Genomic DNA, 21,320 nt, shown 5'->3' with positions numbered 1-21,320 from the left:
TACTGAACTTTCTGAACCTTGATTGATTCAACAATTAGCAATGATCTTATTAAATGACAAAAATGACTCAAGAAACCTCATAACCTACTCCTACTCCCACTATGCCTCATGTTATAATGTCATTATCTTGAAACCTAACCTTTCAAAGACTAGCTGATCTCCTTGGCATTGACGGCAAGATCTCCTTCCATATCTACTGCAAACAAGTAATGCCATCTTATAAAAATAAATCTAAGTTGGCACAGAGTGACCTTACTAGAGAAGGACCAAATACCATGTTCTGCACAATTTACTCCCTGGGCATTTCAGCTTTAAGTAAAAGTAAAAGTAAAAGATTCCTTAGATTTCTGAATGCATTTTCAGTGGTAACAAATCACCTGATACATAAAGCACTTGTCCTACTTAGAGACCTTGATATACTGTATGCTCATATTAGATATTGACTGTTCTTGCTTTGCAATGTCAGCAATAAAAAATGACAGAAGTAATACCAAAGCTGGCAGCAACAGCAGCTAAACATGGGAAAGTGTACTGTGTGTCCCACTGACACATCACTCAGACATCCAACTGGGACCTGTATTTGAATGCCTTTCTTTAAATGTAAAACGCAAGGAAATTTGGTTTCAGATATTCCAGCCTGAACGTTGCAGTCTTGAACTTATCTAAAAGTAACTACACTCTGTGGCCCACTTTATTAGATACACCAGTACACCTGCTAGTTAATGCAAATATCTAATCAGACAATCATGTGGAACTAACTCAATACATAAAAGCATGCAGACATGGTCAGTCGTTCAGATCAAACTGAAAAGAAATGTGATCTAAGTGTCTTTGACTGTGGAATGATTATTGGAGCCAGATGGGGTGGAATAATATAGAACATAAAGCATAGAATAGTACAGCACATTACAGGCTCTTTGGCCCACAACGTTGTGATGACCCTCAAACCCTGCCTCCCATATAACCCCCCACCTTAAATTCCTCCATATACCTGTCTAGTAGTCTCTTAAGCTTCACTGGTGTACCTGCCCCCACCACTGACTTAGGCAGTGCATTCCATGCACTAACCACTCTCTGAGTGAAAAACCTTCCTCTAATATCCCCCTTGAACTTCCCTCCCCTTACCTTAAAGCCATGTCCTCTTGTACTGAGCAGTGGTGCCCTGGGGAAGAGGCACTGGCTGCCAACTCTGTCTATTCCTCTTAATATCTTGTACATCTCAGAAATTGCTGATCTCCTGGTATTTCCACGCACAACCATCTGTTGTGTTTACCGAGAATGATGCAAAAATCAAAGGATGTCAGAGGAGAATGGCCAGACCTTTTCAAGCTGACAGGAAGTTAATAGTCCATCAAATAATCATGCATTACAACAGTGGGGTGCAGAAGAGCATTTCAGTACACACAACACATTGAATTTTGAAGTGATTGGAATAGAGCAGAAGATCACGAACATACACTCAGTGACCACTTTATTAGAGGTGTCCACTAAGTGTAGTCCTATTAATAATGAATACCTTTCAGTATATTGTACAATGTTTTTACGCTAACAGAATTTCATTACTTGTACTTTCCGGCTTTAATTTTACTTGTAAAATCCTTGGCAAAACTGATGGCCTTAACATTAATGCTCATATATCCTCACCATTCACTGAGCTGAGGAGGTGGTGCTTCATCCAAGCACAACTTCCAATCAAGCAGCCCAAGTTTTTTTATATATCTCTGCATGTTGCTTGTCTAAGCATTTATCTCTCTTGCTCCACAGGCTGCTTGCCTCTGCCTTACATCCTAAATAACCTTTTAGCATTCCATCCACTGCATCAATAATACTTCACCATATCAATCAGTTGAGGGAAATATCTGCTGATTGTTTCCTAATGAGCATTAAGTAAATGCAAGCCCAAAGAGACCACATGTATTGGATCTATTTTTATTCCCTTGAGCATCTTTAGAAGCAAAGCCAAAATCTCATTCCACTCCAATAAAGTTATCAGACAAATGAGTTCTTCTTAGCTACACTTAAAGGACACGAAGTAAATTGGTTAACAGTATAATATCAAAGCAGCAGAGATGCTAGAATGTTGAAAAGGTTGAAAACGCTCAGCAAATTAGGCAGCATTTGTGGAGAAATAAAGAAAGTTAATACTTCAAGTCCTCCGTGTTACTTTCTCATGCCAGAAGAAAGGCATGGAGTGTGTTAAGAGTTCTTCATGATGGGAAGACTAGCTTCAGTTATATTGGGCTAATTGGGATTCTAACTATGCTGGCAGTCAAGCTAAAGGATGAGCATTTAAGAACATAAGACATAAGACCAGGATTAGGCCATTTGGCTCATTGAGTTTATTCTGCTAATCTATCATGGTTGATTTACTATCCCTCTCAACCCCATCCACTTGCCTTCTCCCTATAGCCTTTGACACCCTTACTAATCAAGAACCTCCAATTTAAATATATCAATGACTTATTTATACCACATACATCCAAGGTGATGATGTGTTTTGAGAGGTTGGTGATGTAACATACCAAACCCTGCCTGAGAAGTGACCTGGATCCACTCAATTTGCCTACTGGCACAAGAGACCCACAACAAATGACATCTCATTGGCTCATCACTCAACCTTGGAGCATCTGGACAGCAAAGATGCATAAATCAGGATGCTCATTATCGACTACAGCTCTGCATTCAATACCATCCCTCAAAGCTAACCAATAAGCTTCAAGTCTCAATACCCCCTTGTGCAATTGTTTCCTCAATTTCCTCATTCTTAGACTCCAGTCAGTTCGGATTGGCAACATCTCCTCCACAATCTCCATCAGCACAAGTGCACTTCAAATATCTCTGCTTAGCCTCCACTTTGCACTTTTGACTGTGTGGCTAAGCACACCTCCAATGCCATATTCAAGTTTGCTGATGACATCACTATCGTAGTGAGAAATCAGCATATAGGAGGGAGATTGAAAATCTGGCTGAGTGATGTCACAACAACAACCTCTTAGTCAATGTCAGCAATACCAAGGAGCTGACTATTGACCTCAGGAGAAGGAAATCAGAGCCAGTCGTCATCAGAGGATCAGAAGTGGAGAGGGTCGGATACGTTAAATTCGTCAGTGTTATAATTTTGGAGGACCTGACTTGAGCCCAGCACTTAAGTGCAATTATGAAGAAAGCATGGTAGTACCTCTACTTCCTTAGGAGTTTGCAAAGATCCAGCAAGATTTCTAAAACTTTGACAAACTTCTGTACTGATGAATATATTGACTGGATGCCTCTCAGCCTGGTATTGAAACACCAATAATCTTGAATGGAAAAATCCAACAAAAAGTAGTAGATTTGGCCCAGTCCATCACAGGTAAAACCCTCCCAACCACTGAGCACATCTACAGGGAACCCCACCCCACCACCCAGGTCATGTTCTCTTCTCAATATTGTCATCAAGAAGAAGGTACAGGAGCCTCAGGACTCAGGCCACCAGGTTCAGTAACAGTTATTACCCCTCAACCATCAGGCTCTTGAACCAAAGGGGGTACTTCGCTCAATTTCACTTTCCCCGTCACTGAAATGTTCCCATAGCCTATGGACTCACTTTCAAGGACTCTTTATCTCACGTTCTCAATATTTTTGCTTATTCATTTATTACAGTTCTTTCTTTTTTGTATTTGCACAGTTTGTCGTCTTTGGACACTGATTGAACGCCCAATCTGGTGCATTCTTTCATTGATTCTATTATGGTTATTATTCTGTTATGGATTTATTGAGTATGCCTGTAAGAAAATGAATCTTTGGGTTGTATACGGTGACATAAATGTACTTTGATAATAAATCTACTTTGAACTTTGATTTTGCCTCCACAGCCATCTATGGCAATGAATCCTTCTACCAAAGTGCATGCCCATCCTTGTCCTTACACTGTATTCCAACTGCCACTTCCTTGCCCATTCTCCTAACCTGTCCAACTCCTTCTGCAGACTCTCTGTTTCCTCAACAGCTATGCTCCAGAGAATATAACAGGAGAATTTAACTGTAGAATCACCAAGATCTTACAATTATTTTACATGTTAAGGCCTATTATACACTCTATCGAGCATCTCACTGGCTGAATGAAACCGAGCTGCATGATTATTGTTGATTTGTGGAATGTATGACAAATTAATTGTTTAATAATAATTTATCTGATGAAATAAGACCTTGAAAGAGAATGACTCTTCTCCATTCTGATTTTAAAGTAAATAAATTACTTCTGCCCTTACATTCACTTGCTGACCACATGTCTGTGGCCTTCTACTCTATTTCCAAGGCCTTGTTTAACGAATGGACACAGAGGCCTATTGTATAATTCATCCTAGCTCCCATATTTTCACAAGTGAGATGGAGCTGAGCTTCTGAGTTCTCGACAGCACTGAGAGAGAATCATGTCCAATGGAGCTATGACTTTCCAGTTTGTGCTTCTAGTGGCCTTGATTCTGGGTGACAATTTGGGAGATCAATTTATACAGTAACACCCAAGATATACAGTGCTTGCAGTTAGAGGAAGCTCTTCTCAACTTGAACTCTTAATTCCATTTCAATCTCATAATTCTAAAATTTATTTGATAAGATATAAGAAGTAAGTGTCAGAACACTTCAATTTATACTTGCACACATAATTTCTTGCCAACTGCTGCAATATCCAGTATCTTTCATTTTTATTGAAATAAATTAACTGTCCTTCAGTTATTTATAATATAAATGTAAGTTTCCTCATATTGATTTTGATGCATTTCTTTCATTAATTTTGATATGTATGACAAATGGCCTCCTCACAACCTGCTAAAATAAGCACAAATCATGCTGTTGAGTCCTTTAAGCTCACTACTTCTGTGAAGAACTTGTCCTAATACGTGAAGTATACCGCTTCTTTCTAACCTGAAGGAGTATTCTTCAAGAACTCAGTTTTGGATTTAAAGATAATCGGCAGAATTTAATATACATCATCCCTTCTATCTGGACATTGGAATACAAACTGCTTGCCCTCAGTAAGTAAGTTCTTACAGGGTGAGCTTGTGTTGAACTTCCATCAGAAAAAGCCACCATTACAAATAGCTACTCTCCTCTGTTGGTATCTTGGATAGATGTCTCATAACCATTCAAAGTCTCCAATAGCAAAAAAGAATCTACAGTTCCCTTTCAGCTTTCCCCTGATCTTTATCTCCTTTTGATCATTCACTGCCAGGAACCATTAAAACTGGACATCCGAAACTCACCACTGATATCCAACAGTGATGAATTGCCTAGCAACTGCCCAACCCTTCCTCTTGATACAATTTCTCATCTAAAGGGCACACAACCATATAGCAGTCTGGCTGATAATACAAATATTCCTTTGTCACTACCTTCACGCCCGCAGAAAATAACACTGCAGGCCAATTCTGCAAATTCTTATGTAGCAAGTGAAATAATTGCCCTAGTTTATTCAGTGAGGCAAAGTCTCATATTTTCTAGGGTCTGTGCAGGAATTGTATTGCCTATGTACTTACATGAAGATCTCCAGAGGAAACCATTATAAATCATGGGATTGTTACAGCATAGAAGTAGGCCAGTTGGCCTAATAATTCTACACCACCTAAAGGAGCCTCACTCTCTTCTAATCAACTTATGTTTTCTTTATCCTCATAATAACAATAATAAATGTCACTTCACTCGTTAAGAAGGGAGGGAGGTATAATTAAGGAAATTATAGGCCAGTTAGCCTGACTTCAGTGATTGGGAAGATGTTGAAATTCATTACTAAGGATGAGGTAAATTGGAGGCACTTGTTAAAATGGGCCAAAGTCAGCATGGTTTCCTTAAGGTAAGGATTGCCGGACAAACCTGTTGAAATTCCTTGGAGAAATAACAAACAAGAGAAAACCTGCAGGTGCTGGAAATCAAAGCAACGCACACAAAACGCTGGAGCAACTCAACAGGCCAGGCAACATCTATGGGCCGAGACCCCTCGGCAAGACTGGAGAAAAAAGATGGGGGTAGGTTTAAGAGGTGGGGGAGGGGAGAGAGAAGCACAAGGTGATAGGTGAAACCAGGAGGGGGAGGAATGAAGTAAAGAGCTGGGAAGTCGATTGGTGAAAGAGATACAGGGCTAGAGAAGGGGGAGTCTGATAGGAGAGGACAGAAGGCCATGGCAGAAAGAAAAGAGGGTGGAGCACCAAAGGGAGGCAATGGGAAGGCAAGCAGATAAAGTGAGAGCATGGTGAAGGGGGGGGGGGGGGGTCATTACCGGAAGTTCGAGACAGTGACATTCATGCCGTCAAGTTGAAGGCTACAAAGATGGAATATAAGGTGTTATTCCTCCAAACTGAGTGTGGCCCCATTGCACCAGTAGAAAAGGCCAAGGACTGACGTATCAGAAGTGGAATTAAAATGGGTGGTCATATGGCAGATCTTCTTCTGGCAGATGAAGCATAGGTGCTCGACGAGGGGGGTCCTCCAATCTACGCGGGATCTCACTGAATATACAGGAGGTCACACCAGGAGCACCGAACACAGTATATGATCCCAACAGACTCACAGGTGAAGTGTTGCTTCAGCTGGAGGAACTGCTTGGGACCCTGAATGGTAGTGAGGAAGGAACTGTAGCACTTGTTCCCCCTCCCAGCTTCACCTATGACCTTGTGTTTCTCTCTCCCCTTGCGAGTGTTGCTGAGGAAACAACAAGCAGGTTTGACAAAAGGGAATCCGTGGATGTTGTTTACTTGTGCTTTCAGAAGACCTTTGACAAGGTTTTGCACATGTGAATGCTTAACAAGATAAAAACCCATGGTATTAGAGGAAAGACATTAGCATGGATAGAAGATTGGCTGGCTGGCAGGAGAGAAAGTGTGGGAATATAGAGGGCCTTTTTTGGTTGGCTGCCAGAGACTAGTGGTGTTCCACAGGGACCCCTTCTTTTCACATTATATGTCAATGATTTGGATGATGGAATTGATGGCTTTGTGGCCAGGTTTGCATAGGATATAAAGATAGGAGGGGGAGGGTGTCAGGTAGTGTTGAGGAAGCAGGGATTCTGCAAATGATTTAGACTGATTTGGAAAATGGGTGAAGGATTGGCGGATAGAATATAGCATAGGGAGGTGTATGCTCGTGTACCTTGGTAGAACGAATAAAGACATAGATTATTTTCCTAATGGGGAGAAAATTCAAAACTCACAGGTGTAAGGGGACTTGGGAGACATCTTGCAGGAGTCCCTGAAGGTTTACTTACAGATTGAGTCAATAAAAAGGAAGTCAAATACAATGCTAACATTCATTTTGAGAAGACTGGAATATAAAGGCAAGGATGCAACACTAAGGTTTTATAAGGCATTGCCCAAAGTTGCATTTTTGTTAGCAGGTTTGATGCCCATCTAAGAAATGATATTCTGGCATTGGCGTTAACCCAGAGGAGGTTCACATGAATGATTCCAAAAATGGAAGTGTAAACGGTTGATGAGCATTTGTTTTCTGGATGGCTTTGGCCTGTACTTGCTGGAGATTAGAAGTATGTGGGGAGACCTCATGGAACCTATCGAATGTTGAAAGGTCTAGTTAGAATGGATATGGAGTGGTTGCTCTCTATAGTGGGGGAGCCTTGGAACAAAGGGCCCAGCTCAGAATAGAGGGTTGTCCATTTAGAACAGAGATGAGGAGGAATTTCTTTAGCAAGAGGGTAGTGAATTTGTGGAATTCATTGCCACAGACAGCTGTGGAGGCCGAGTCATTAAACAGAGGGTGATAGATTCTTGATTAGTCAGGGTGTCAAAGGTTATGGGGAGAAGACAGGAGAATGGGTTGAGAGAGATAATAAATCAGCCATGATGGAATGGGCCAATTGGTCTAATTCTGCTCCAATGGTCTTATGGTCTTAAGTAATAATAATAATAATAATGGCATGGAATAATTTGCCAACAGAGAGTGACAAAGCTGTTTCCCAAAAGCTACTATGATGGGTGTTAAATATCTCCCAGTTGCATTGGCACATCAGAACAATATGAATTAACACAAGAATTGAAACAGGGTTTACTTGGTCAGGCTGTGGGAAGAAAAACAGAGATAACTTTCAGGTCTGGGACCCTTCAGCAGGACCATCTGAAGTGATATGAGAGTGAGTCATTACGAAGGGGAACAGTAATTGCAGCTGAAATTGTCTGCCTATCTCTGGCTCTGAACCCCTTCAACTCTGCCTGACACAGATGATCCTGGCATCAGTCATGTCCTGTCTAACTTATCCCACAGGGCTTTGTGAAAGTAGTGAAACAAGGATGCACTTGCACATGTAGCTGAATTTAACATGGTTTCATCGAAAGAATATGCATTCCTGCATTTGTAGGTAATGGGTCACATCCCATTGCAGGAATCTCTGCACAAAAATCTAGTTTGAGTGATATAAGTAAAGAAAGGTGTTGAAAAAGCAAGCTGATTTAAAAATGCGGCTTCCCAAATCTTGAAGATTAATTAATTTCTGAACTGAAACACCAGGCATGTAGAACTACATTTTCAGATCTGTAGAGGTTGCTTGGCAATATTTCAGAACATACACAGAGAAATTTTAATTTACCCCTTTACCGTCAGTTATCTCTGATTGAATGAAGTTTCACATTTTCATTGTTTCTTTAATATAACAATATGAGTAAAATGTTGAATTTCATGTATTCTTTCCTGCAGCAAAGTTGACAATAATGTATCCTGTAGGGGAGCTTGCCATCACTGAGGGTGATTTCTGAACTTCCCTACATAACTGCTGGTATATAAATGCCAACGTTTGCTCTCAGTTTTTCATGGTAAAAGCAGATTGTGTAAAGCAGTGGCACTAATGATGAAACTCACACATGAGTCTTGTCATTAGCACTACAGCAAATTCAGGGCCACTGGATTATTTTCCACTTGTCACGAGACAAATAATCACATTTTTCTAATTATGTTGATATGTGCTAGTTTACAAATAGCAGGTCAGGGAAAAGGATGCTCTAATCTCACAAAATGCTATTCCCTGCCCTCAGAGCCCACCTGTTATCAATGCAGCCCAGACAGCAACTTTCCTGATATCGTGAGGAAGATTGAGGCTTAGACATAACTGGATGCAATACTGTAGCAGCAAACATCTTCTTAGAGTAAAATGAGACAAGAGGGATTTTATAAAACTAGTTTACATGGAAAAACTTTTAAAATAACTACATAATTTTTAAGATGCTGGATGCTGCATGGGCTGCTGTGCTCCATGCCCGCTAATATGATGAACTGATAACTGAGGCTTTGGGCCTACTGCAGGCTGCTCTGGGGTTCGAACCTGAGGCGTCCATGGAAACGTGCGTGGAGCCAGAGGAGGTGGCGGAGGTACTTAATGAATACTTTGCTTCACTATTCACCAGTGAAAGCACCTTGGTAATTATGGAGATGACTTACAGTGGACTGAAATGCTGGAGTGTATAGACATTAAGAAAGAGGATGTGCTGGAGCTTCTAAAAGGTATTAAGTCAGATATGTCACAGGGACCAGATGAGATATACCCCAGGCTACTGATGGAAGAGATTGCTGAGACATTTGGCAATGATCTCTGTATCATCAATAGGGATGGGCTAAGTACCAGAGGATTGGAAGATTGCAAACATTGTTTGCTTTTTCAAGAATTGGAGAAGAGATAACCTAAGAAATTATAGACCAGTAAGTCTTACTTCAGTGGAGGGCAAGTTGTTGGAGAAGATCCTGAGAGGCAGGATTTATAAGCTTTCGGAGAGACATAATCTGATTAGGTATAGACAGCATGGTTTTGTCAAAGGCAAGTTGTACCTTACAAGCCTGATTGAATTCTTTGAGAATATAGCAAAATACACTGATGAAGGTAGAGCAGTGGATGTAGTGTATGCAGATTGCAGTCAGGCATTTGATAAGGTTCCCCATGTAAGGCTCCTTCAGAAAGTAATGAGGCAAAGAATCCAAGGAGAACTTGCTTTGTGGATCTACAATTGGCTTGCCCATAGAAGGTGGTTGTAGATGATTCATATTCTGCATGGAGGACGGTGACCAGTGGTGTTCTGCAGGGATCTGTTCTGGGACCCCTCCTCTATGTGATTTTTGTAAACGATCTGGATGAGGAAGTAGAAAGGTGGGTTAGTAAGTTTGCTGAAACCACAAAAGTTGTGGTGTTGTGGGTAATCTGGAGGGTCTGGATGCAGAGCTGGGCTGAGATGTTGCAGATGAAGTTCAACCCAGATTAGTGTGAAGAGGTTCATTTCGGGATAGGTCAAATTTGAAGGCAGAATATAATGTTAATAGTAAGACTCTTGGCAGTGTGGCGTATAGTGTGATGGCCTTCATCAACCATGGGATTGAGTTCAAGAGCCATGAGGTAACATTACAGCTTTATGAGACCTTAGTTAGACTCCACTTGGAGTACTGTGTTCAGTCCATGTCACCTCACTACAGGAAGGATGTGGTTATTATAGAGAAAGTGCAGAGGAGGTTTAAAAGGATATTGCCTAGATTGGAGAGCATGCCTTATGAGAATAGGTTAAGTGAACTTGGAGTGACCGAGGATGAGAGGTGACCTGATAGAGATGTATAAGATGAAGAGAGGCATTGATCATGTGGATAGTCAGAGGCTTTTTCCCAGGGCTGAAATGGCTAACATGAGGGGACATAGTTTTAAAGCGTTTGGAAGTAGGTACAAGGGTGAAGTCAGAGGTAAGTTTTTCACACAGAGTAGTGGGTGTATGGAATGCACGGGCAGCAACGGTGGTAGAGGCAGATACAATGGAGTCTTTTAAGAGACTGTTAGAAAGCTATATGAAGCTTAGAAAAATAAGGGGTTATGCGGTAGGCTAATTCTAGGCAGTTTCGAGAGTGGGTTACATGGTCGGCACAACATTGTGGGCCGAAGGGTCTATAATCTGCTGTAGATTTCTATGATTCTATGACCTAATTTTGGTCTGGAATGCTGTTGTTCGCTTCAATTGTTTGCATGATTTGTATTTTTTTCCCTTGTGCATCAACAGTTGGTCTTTTTTCTTCTTTTTGTTCTTTCAATTGGGCTCTTTCAGGTTTCTTACTTCGTGGCTGCCTGTGAGCAAGCACATCTCCAAGTTGTATCATTTATACGTTCTTTGATAATAAATGAATCCTGAAATTTAAATGTATAGTCCATCACACAACAAAAACAGATCAGGGCCATGCATCAACAAGAACTTTAAATAAATACGTTTTATCCACTATCCCCAAGGCTTCCAGTACAACCAGCAAGTCCATTCACACCCAGAATTTACTTTACAGGCATCAGCTATTTTGAATCTTGCTTGAAAAAGAGAAATATAATAAGCTTTTATCTGAAATTTTGTAGAGTAAACCAATTCTCAATTGTCTTATAGCTTACAGGATTAATTTTATGTTGTTTAATGTATTTCCTAACATGAAGCAACTGCTGTTAGCACTGCAGTGGCATTTACATACTATGCATCAGGTCATATACCTTTAACATTTTTCTCTTTTTCACATATGTTAAGCTGCTTCTACAACTAAAATATTTGTTTCGATCTAATGGAATTATTTATAAACTCGTTGCAATCAAACAAATATTTTAGGAAAATGAAAATGAAAAGGAAAACGAGCCTTGATATTACAAAGTTTAACATGATAATGCCACATTTCATCAGTTACCCTGTTGATGTAATACAAGTTGCTCAGTAGTGCGACATTTTGGGCCATCTCTTAAAGGGAAAACTAGGAGAAGGTTTCCACTAAGTAAATGGATGCAGTAATGATGGTAGTCCCTCCAAGGGATTGGAAGGGCCGAAATGGGTTCATGAAGGATAATGCTATAGGAGGTATTTTTATTTCTACAAGAGAGCCCCAAGGATGTTTCAAGATGCTCTGTAAGGAGTAGTTTAGGAATAACTACACTTTGGAGAAATTGTGTTGACTGTGCCAGCTTAATTGTCTCTGGGAACTGACAGAAAACTAGATGAACTCTTCTGTCCTGAAACATGGAGGTTGAGAGCTCCCTGTAATGCAGCAGCAAGTAGCAACTTGGAGATGTGGCAGTGATCAATATATGCTACATGCAATGCTCCTGCGGCTATAAAGTTAAAAGTGACTATAACCCTGACTCAGTGGCCAAACAAGTCAAGACAAACATGAAATCTATTTTAGACTGGGGGTGATCATTGATCTCAGCAATGGCAAAGAATGAGATACAGTGTTGGCTCTTTAAATAATATTGTTAAAGGGAAAATGCGTTTAGCAAAGCCTGCCTGTTTCAAAAATTTTATTGTAGATATTGTAAATTTGTTGGATAAGTTTACTTGGGAAACATAAGTCTCACTCCAGTATGAGACAGGCATTGAGATACCCCAGAACATGCTCAAAAATACTCTAAATAACTTAACATCTACAACAGCACAATGCAGTTTATTTCAGAGTTCAGTGAATGAATTTATACCCCAGAGTATGAAATTGAAAGTCATAGAAACATAGAAAACCTACAGCACAATACAGGCCCTTCGGCCCACAAAGCTGTGCTGAACATGTCAATAGACAATAGGTGCAGAAGTAGACCGTTCGGCCCTTCGAGCCTGCACCGCAAGCTCCCTACCTTAGAAATTACCAGGCTTACCTAGAGCCCTCTATTTTACTAAACTCCATGTACCTATCTAAAAGTCTCTTAAAAGTCCCTATTGTATCCACCTCCACCACTGTTGCCGGCAGCCCATTCCACGCACTCACCACTGTCTGAGTAAAAAACTTACCCCTGACATCTCCTCTGCACATACTCCCCAGCACCTTAAACCTGTGCCCTCTTATGGCAACCATTTCAGCCCTGAGAAAAAGCTTCTGACTATCCACACGATCAGTGCCTCTCATCATCTTGTACACCTCTATCAGGTCACCTTTCATCCTCCTTCGCTCCAAGGATAAAAGGCTGAGTTCACTCAACTGATTCTCGTAAGGCATGCTCCCCAATCCAGGCAGCATCCTTGTACACCTCCCCTGCATCCTTTGAAGAGTAAGGGTCCCAGAACAGTTCTTCTTCCTATGTTGTTAGTACCAATATGTACCACAACTTCTGACTGCTCACCCTCAGGATATTGTGGATGCGTTCACAAATATCATTGACCCTGACATCTGGGAGGCAAACTACCATCCATGTTTCCATTTTGCGTCCACAGAATCGCCCATCTGTCCCCCTGACTATAGAGTCCTCTATTACGGCTGCTAACCCCTTCCATTTCCTACCCTTCTGAGCCACAGGACCAGACTCAGTGCCAGGGGCATAGCTGCTTTTGTTTCCCCCAGGTAGGTTGTCCCCTCCCCCTTACCAACACTACTCAAAATGGAGTACTTATTGTTGAGGGGGACAGCCACAGGGGTGCTCTCCACTCTCTGACGTTCTCCCTTCCCTCTCCTGACAGTCTCCTTTAGCCTTGGGGGATGACTACCTCCCTGTAGTTCTTGACTTTCACTGCTTCACTTTCCCTAACAAGCTGAAGGTCATCAATCTGCAGCTCCATTTCCCTAAAATGGTCTCTAAGGAGTCTCATCTCGATGCATCTGGCACAGATGTGGCCGCTGGGGATGCTGGGAGTCTCCTGGAAATTCCATGTCTGACACCCAGAACAAAACACTGGCCCTGTAGCCATTCTCACTAGAGTTAAATAAGAAATGAACTTACCTAGCCTCCTCCTGTTCTCACCAAAGCCTTACCACTCTGACTCAAGACTACTCCAATAACAACCATTCTCACGGCGACCGCTCCGCTAAGTGCAAAATGCCCAAGCAGAACTTGAGGACTTGTTTTCCTCAGGTTCTTAGAGTGGAGGGGTAAAGATGACGTAAAGTAGAAAGCAATCAGAAGATCAGGATCCCCCCTGTAGACTGAATGCAAGTTCTCTGCCTCATCACCCAGTCGGTATTCAATTTCTCCAGTGCAGAAGGGACTATGTTGCAAACAGCAAATGCACCACACTGGACTGGAGTAAGTGCAAATGGACTGCTGCTTCACCTGGAAGGCTGATTCACTCCCTGGATGGTAGGAAGTGAGGAGCTGTAAGGACAGATGCTTTCCCTCCTGCAGTTGCATGAGCAAGTTCCAGAAGATGGGGAATAGATGATAGTAGATCAGAGAGTCACACAGAGAGCCATACTTCTAAAAACTGCTGGAAGGTGAGGGGAGGAGAAGACACATCTGGTGGCGCGGTCGTAGTGAACCACCTACCTAATCACTTGAATAACATCTTTTGTCCAGCTTTCCCTCCTATGGCAAAATCTCAGGCACATAATCACCAGCCATTATTACTCAAATATAAAGAAAGTCTTCCTGACCCTGTCAAAGTGAACAGCTCAACAAGGGCATCCGTACATTTCTGCAAGAATATGATTTCTACAATCTATGACTTTCTATCTACCCTTGAAAAATAATGTCACAAGTGAGCTGTAGTTTTACAAAGCAGGAAATAATAAATGAAGACTATCCCATTGACTTTGATGTAACAGATTCTTAATTAATCGGGACCTTCTTCTCCTTAATGGCAACATTTTTTAAAATGAACTTCAATCACCTGAACAATTGCACATTTAATCCTCATTGCTGAGACATTCTCGTAGTGACTGCAAAAAATGATCTATGTAGCCAATGACACCACAATTACAGAATTTCAGAGATCAAATTCTACATGTTTTGGGTGCCTGCATATAAAAAGAATGAAATTGCTTAACTTGTGTCATGTTGAATTTTTGTTTGGTTTGGGATCATTCACTTTGTCATTCCATGAAAGGATTGTAACCTGCAGAAGCATTGATGTTCTTGTGTGTCTCCAACATGTAGCATCCAGAAATAATCAGAAACCACCACAAATAATAAAAGTTAAAAGAATGTTACTTAAAATGCTACAAGCCAATTAGTAATATTAACTAATCTAAAAAAAATGTAAATCATTATTACTGTACTGTACATTTAAACAAAGCCATTAATACTTTGATTAACTTCCAATTGATATTTTTAACCATGGCATTAACCCCAGGTGCAAACTCTATGGACGTCAGAGTGTAGATTGAAGAATCAATAACCACCAGCAGGCTGCATCCAGGCCTGATACAACAGTTAGCCCCTGTGCCAACTGCCTACAGGATTCATTTGCATGAGTTCTTATCCAAAGGGCTCAAATGGAGTGTGGCGTGTGGGCATTGGAATATTGAGGGCCTGCCTGCCAGAAAGCCTATCTTAAATGGAGACGCAAAAGTGACTGTAGATGCTGGATATACTGGGGAGATTTGTACTGTAGCCGGGAGTGCGCAAAGCCATGCACAGAGTCAGCAGCCCCTCATTTTCAGTGTGTACACCCAGCCACAGAACTGTGTCAGATAAGCCACCCAATATATAGATGGCACAAGCCCCTCCAGCCATTACCCAACAGACGCCGATAAAGGAATATTGTGTAGAGGAATTGAAACAAAGCAATGGGTAGGAGAAGTCCCAGGCTTCCTACAAAGTTATTGTCCATCAATTCTATAGTTTAGAAATGGATTAGATTTATGAACTTTGATGGGAAAATGAGTTTGTTTTCATATTGTCTTTGTGATTTATGGTCATAGAGACACAAATGGTTAGCAAGAGAGAAAGATTAAAATGGGAGCAATGTTACTGTGGTAATAGTGGGCTTGTTAACACTCATGAGGGGAGCGTGGTAACTGGTTTCTGTCCCATTTGTAAGGGAGGGTTCAAATCACACACTGTCCTAATGGAATTGTATAGCAGAGCTGTTTGGTGTAACGTTGGATCTGCCCATGTAGCACCACCATGCGATTACCTTCAGCACAAGCAATACATCAGGGCAGAAATGCAGCCCCTCACCACCTCATCAGGTACAATTAGGTCAGGAGAAATTTCACTAGCTGGGAAGCGGTGAAGCTCTGGAATTCATTGCCACAGGCAGCTGTGGAGGCCAAGTCTTTATGTATATTAAGGCGGAGGTTGCTCGACTCTTGATCACTCAACGCATGAGGGATACGGAGAGATGGTAGGAGATTGGGGCTGAGAGGGAAAATGGATCAGCCATGATGAAATGGTGGAGCAGACTCAATGGGCTCGTGTGGTGTTTCAGGCCAAGACTTCCTGATGAAGGGAATATGCTAAAACCTTAGGATCTGATGACTGCATCTCAGAGCTTGAAGAACATGAGTATGAAGATAATAATAGCGGGTTCTAGATCCCAAGATTATAAAGGAGTAAATGTAACTCCATATTGTAAGAAAGAAGAGAGAAAATAGGCAATGACAGACCCTTAAACCTGACATTAATTGAGAGGAAATATGGAATATATTATTAAGGAAATGGAAACATACCACTTGAAATAATAACTGGATTTGGCAGTGATGACCTGGATTTCTGAAAGAAAGATCATCAGCTGGATTTTTTGAGGTTATAACTAACAGAATAATTAAGTTCTTTTTTGCTGACAAACAATTCCAGGTTGACAAATGGACTCACATATCTGCAATGTATGGCTCCTTTGTGTTTCAGAAAGCAACAACCTGGCACATCAACATACACATGCATTCTGCTGTTTCCCATTCAAGAAAAAGGAATGAACTTGCTCGCTCAGAGTAGAGCTATCGCCTCACAGTGCGCTGCAGATTGCAAGAAAAAAAAGGCACCAATCAGCTTTCATGATCAGAAATAAATTGAAAGCAAAAGCACTCGGGGACATATAACTTTTGACTCTACAAAGAGAGCAGTCCAGCAAGTCACCAGCAGCAGCTGGCATTACTCAGTGACCTCCATCTTTGAAACTCTTGGCATCTTGATTCATTGCACCTCTGACACGCGGTTACTGGAAAGAAAAGGTTTTCCTTTGTAATCCTTGAACCTTCAGCATTAATCTCAGTAGAGCACAATGAGTTCTCCTCCAAAAACCAATAAACAAGGTCTCCGTTAAATAGCACAGAGCAGAGCTTTCTTCTGTCTTCCAGAGATATATGATCCATGTTACTTGTTAGGGCATACGTATATAAGGGCGATTGTGGAGTTCAGGCATTGAATAAGTTGTCTGTGCAGAAAATTTAACACTACTTCATATTCTGCATTCCTCCTGTGTGTATAACATGCATAGCAATACTTGAATTAATATTGAGTCAGCTCATATAATGTTGGAACTCAAATTGAAAACCTGAACTGCTAACAAATTCTAAACAGCAGCCTTAAAATTTTGACACAAAAGCACTATTAGCTTTTTGGTCTTTAAAAGGAGTGAATGAATGATGTATCAGCAGGGGAGGTTTATCCCTTTCCTGTCATTCTAAAATGCTAAACCAAGAAATGGCCTGGATATTATTTTGAGAGTGAAAGATATAAACATATAATACACAAGCAGAAATTATCATTCTCTGAGATAAGCCTCAATTGTCCATTCTGCTCTGTTGAACAGACACAGCCATTACTGTTAATGTCAGGCAATTTAAAATAGATTTGAAGCTCAATGGGAAGCTGAGTAAAAGGTCTTCTGTCCACTAATCTCAGCCTTATGTTCAGACAGGCTTTTGTATTTGACCTTCAGAGTGACCTTGGTAAAGCATCCCCTGAGGAAATGCATGCGACTTTCCCAACATTGCTGCACCGAGGATGCACATAAATCTCGCCAACTAAAGCAACAACAACATTCAGCCACGAATATGGCTTTGGATGATCAGTGTTGATGATTATTTAAGTACAGGTCCACGTCAGTTGCTGCTTTGTGATAACCAAGAGTGTGCAATTACACAAATCTATTTTACTTCTTTGGTTATTGATAAATCTCAGTATGGAAGAATTAAAATCAATAGCATTTTTTAAATTACTATGAAATTAGACAGCACCACAAGCTAACCTTATAGAAATTCAGAGGGAGAGCCTGCAGTTTTACTGTTGGGGACTCTCTTTGTGTTGATTTTCACTCCTAACAACATACTAACGTATTGTTCAGTTGCTTTGTTGCATACCATTTTTGCACCAACAGAGTATTTTGAACTTGTCTTTTGAAAACTTCAAGTTTAATTAGTCATAATAAAGTAGTATATGTTCTTTGAGGAGAGAGAGAAAGAGCTAACATGACATTTTAACCAAACTGACAATCAGAATTTGCCAAAATAGTGACAAGTTTGTTTGTTGCATTATGTACTTAATCAATGTCTCCGGATCATTTTTTGATATTAAACCTCATGCACTGGCATCCCCTCCCTCCACACTGGGGTGCCTTCTCTCTTATATATGAGACAGGCATTTCCCGAGACAGTGATGAAAGCTGGAAGCCTGTCAGCTGCTGGGAATATAATTATTTTGAGCTGTCGACCTTTCTCCCGACTAGGAATCAGCTGTGAAATATCAGACTTGTATGATGCAAATGCTTGGATTTTGCCAAAATACAGAGGGCTGATGGCAGATTCCCTCTCCCAAGCAGTTTAGTGAATCAAATACCATTTTCAGAAAGTTCAGAAACTACTTTGTATATTTTCTGTTGCTAGCCCACAAATTTTCCGATTAGTTGAACTCAGGATCACAATATGTGTGTTCTTATGAATCATGATATCCGGCCACACCAGAGTTTTAACCACAGATCCTCCATATCTATCTCAGAAAACCTAGTATGACTTTGTCAGGAGGACCAGAATCCTCAGCAAATGATTTAATGGTACTATAACCAGTACATTGTCACACAGTCATTTAGAAAATTGCATTGAGATATAATCCCGCAGCACTTGCGTTGCATGGATTATAACAGCTTGCCATTAAAAATTTATATTGTGTAGGTGATTGGTTCAAATGCTCTAAATCAATGTGTTTGGATCTTATGAAGAAACAATATGTGAAGTAATAGCTGACAGGATCTGAAGCACAGTACTTATACCACTAGGCTGGTTTCCAGAATCCTGGGCTGTCAAACCAAAAATATCAGCTTTGTAGCAGTCAAAAGTAAATTTGACTAAATAACTCTAGAACTAAAAAGCTAGTAATCATGAAATATATAAATTGTTGTAAAGACATTTTTGGATGACTAATCCATTTCAGAGATGTACATATATTGTAGTTCATACCATCTACACCTCATCTGGACAATATGTATGTTCAGACCCTCTAATAGAGTTGACAGTTAATTGGCCCCTGAAACGGCCCAGCAAGCCAGTCAGTCCAGGTCTATAAAGTGATTTACAATATCTGGCTTTGCGAGTCATATCCACATCCCTATGGAAATTAAAGGAAATTGAAAACAAATAATTCCTAGCTAAAATGAACTTCTCAATATCTCTAGGGGAACACATTTTAAATCTATTTTCATGATATAGATTCAAAATATCAATGTTCATGGCATATATATTTCCATGATCTTGTAATCGCAAGGTCAAATAGTTACTTCTACTAAAGCTGTATTTTTTTTAAGCATTTCTAAACCAAGTTATTGAAATGCCATGGTGGGAGAAGAACTCATTTTACAAAAGTTGAATAGTCCAGGCTTCTGGATTACTGGTTCAATACAGGTTGACCACCGATTACCTGGCACCCTCGGTCCCCAAGCCTTGCCAGATTAACGTTTTTGCTGGGTTAAAAGAGGTTACACAATAATAATGGCAAAAATAGACTGTACAAGCTTAAAAGGATCACTAATTAAACAAAAATTAAATGTAAATTTATTAATTACTGTGCTTACAAAGAATGTTGCTTCTCAGTTATCTTTTTAAACATTTCATCCAAGACGAAGTTGTTTCATGTGTTTTGATCTCTCCCTGTGTAATTTTTCTTGCACTAATTAAATTTTATTAGCTCTTCTATTCTATCATGAAGGTATGTTTCTCTAACCTTTTGATTAAATGACCCAATAACTCAATTAACTTGTCAATAGTTAATCTTTGTTTCATCATCATCACTGCCACCTTCATTACTTACCATGTTTTTGTCAGCATTCAGAACACAGTTTATAATTTCTAAGTCCGTAAGGTGATGCACAATAGGTGCTTCGTCATCGACAATCATCTACTCATGTTAATTCAGCTTACGCAGAGAAACACCTTGGTCCAATTTCTCAACATTTCGACCTCTTGGATCAATATGATGTTTACAGTGACACCACCATTGATACTTGTACTTATAAGCCATAGCTAGGATTAGGTTTATGTAAACTAAGCAAAAATAAGCACAAAATATTGGGACTACAACCAACAAGTGCAATGTAAATAATAAAAATAGCGTGCTTTTGTGAAAATAAATGGCACTGTGCATGCTCCAGACAATGCCATCTAGTGGCCACTCAGTAAACTATGTCTCATAAATTCATCAGAATTAAAAGAGATGCCAAACCATTGGTTTCCTGAAAAGCGGTGGTCAACCTGCTATATAATATCCATGTCATGAATTATTTGAGACCAGTTTTGAATATTTGCAAAATAGAGAATATAAGTATGCAAATCTAAACCATTGAAAGGGGTTGTGGGACTGAATTACTGATGACATTGCATCTAATTATCAGCAAAGTTTACAATTACATAAAGTAATAACATCTTTCATTTGGAATCCAGTTAAATTCTAGTAGCAATGATTATTTTTACGGTGGACACAATAAATTACTGTTCATCGGCTGGTTTGTTTGTTTCATCACTCTAGTTATAGAACCATTTCAGAATATGTCACTGTAATTTATACATTACTGACAGTCCGAAACCGATACTGGAGACAGGACTGATTGCCTGAACAGTATCTGTTTCTATTGGCTGTTAATAAAGATTTGAAGCAAATAAGCATTATGAGAGAATCATTAATCTTACTCTTGAAATTAATTCTTCACATTAAGGAGCTAGAGGAATTTATTACTCACTGAGCATAACATGATACAGGATTGATTAACAATGGTAGTTAGCTCTGAAATAAGGCAAGTTAACTAGAACAATGTCACATCATCAATGTTTGCCTCAATGAAAGCAATGATCTTAAGTCTGCCTTTCTATAATAATAAAAATAGATATTCTTGAAGACTGCAAATCACAAATGATTTAATTTGTCCTGATGTTCCCATCAGGACACTTGGGTGATTGGGTCGGCTGTCCATGTGAAACTACCTGATTTTAGTTTTCCTGAAAAATCTATTTATATCACTTTACCCTTGGTTGGGTTGGGTAAAAATTACCTCCTATTATTGTATACCAACTGAACAATGATATCGTGAATTTTCAGTGAATGGATTTGTTTATTTCAGAAAAGTCAATAGAAGGGCCAGAATTTCAGAGATTCTGCAGATGGTGGAAATCTTGAGCAAAGCACCCAAAATGCTGGAGGAACTCAGCTGGTCCTGATGAAGGGTCTT

General features: G+C 40.1%; 1 long non-coding RNA gene across 1 annotated transcript in view; it reads left to right on the top strand.

Moving 5' to 3' along the window:
- Nucleotides 1-19,976, top strand: part of LOC132398588 (uncharacterized) — a 31,935-nt gene extending 11,959 nt beyond the window's left edge. Inside the window, exon 4 of the long non-coding RNA XR_009513704.1 lies at nucleotides 16,517-19,976. This is a non-coding gene — a long non-coding RNA (uncharacterized LOC132398588). The remainder of the gene's footprint in view (nucleotides 1-16,516) is intronic.
- Nucleotides 19,977-21,320: the final 1,344 nt, after the last annotated feature.

This window comes from Hypanus sabinus, chromosome 8 (assembly GCF_030144855.1).
Source record: "Hypanus sabinus isolate sHypSab1 chromosome 8, sHypSab1.hap1, whole genome shotgun sequence".
Taxonomy (NCBI): Eukaryota; Metazoa; Chordata; class Chondrichthyes; order Myliobatiformes; family Dasyatidae; genus Hypanus; species Hypanus sabinus.
This window is presented reverse-complemented; position numbering and strand designations above follow the sequence as displayed.